Here is a 1275-nt window from a genome sequence, read left to right on the forward strand (position 1 = left end):
TGGAAAATTCCAAGTTCAGCGTGGGCCTTCATCAAAGACACACCAATTACGTTGTTTGCCACACTGAACTTGGGATTTTCCAAGTTCAGCATGGACTTCGCAGAGGCTCCCTTCCAGTTTTCACGCACATGCCACGCTGAACTTGGAAAATTCCAAGTTCAGCGTGGAAATAGCAGACTCAACCTTCTCCAGAGTGTTCCAAAATATTTTTAAGTGTCTGGTTCCTGTTGTAAAAATTCTGCATGATCAAAACACAAGTAAAACAAAGGAAAACAGTAAAAACTCAATAAAAATCAAACAAATAATATAATCAATGCAACAGAAGAATAACTAAGGATACGAAATTATCGGGTTGCCTCCCGACAAGCGCTTCTTTACCGTCACTAGCTTGACGGTCAGCTCCTCTAAGGAGGAGGATCATAAGGGCTCAACTCTTCACTCCTCACTGTGAATTTCTTTCCTGTGTCCCCATAATGTAGCTCAATATGTTCCAGAGAGAGGATTCTGTTTACTCAATAAGTCCACACTGGATTGCTAGTCAACACCACCTTCATTCCTGGGGAGAAACCTTCAGTGTGATCTTTTTGTTTCTCCATCCCCTGGGTACTTTCTTCTTTTTGGGGACCTCCTCCTTGGTGGATGATGCATTCCCGACACCAAACTTAGGTTTGATGTTAGGAGGAATTTTATTGGTTGTCACCAAAGGAGGTTTGAGCTGCAAATTCTGCTGTGCATCATCAGGGGTTTCTTGAAGGTTTGGATCAATAAGCTCAGTATGCATGCACCTCTCTTCTTCACCTGCTGAATGTATATCCTTGAAGACATAAAAGACTAGTTGCTCATTATGCACTCTAAGCACTAATTCACCTTCTTCTACATCAATTAGAGCTCTCCCAGTGGCTAGGAATGGTCTTCCTAGAATTATAGAGGCATTCTCATCCTCCCCTGTGTCAAGAATCACAAAATATGCTCGAAGGAAGAACTTACCCACTTTGACCAAGATATTCTCCACTAGTCCATAGGCAGGCCATAGAGATTTGTCTGCCATTTGTAATGCTATCCTTGTGGGTTGTGCCTCTTGGATTTTCAACTTCTTCATCACAGATAAGGGAATTAGATTTATGCTTGCCCCCAAATCACATAGGACTTTCTCAAAGGTGGTGCTCCCAATGGTACATAGAATTTGAAAGCTCCCTGGATCCAGCATCTTCCTTGGCAAGTTATTCTGAATGATGGCACTACATTCTTTAGTCAAGACCACTGTCTCACCTAACC

Source organism: Arachis hypogaea, chromosome 16, assembly GCF_003086295.3.
Source record: "Arachis hypogaea cultivar Tifrunner chromosome 16, arahy.Tifrunner.gnm2.J5K5, whole genome shotgun sequence".
NCBI lineage: Eukaryota > Viridiplantae > Streptophyta > Magnoliopsida > Fabales > Fabaceae > Arachis > Arachis hypogaea.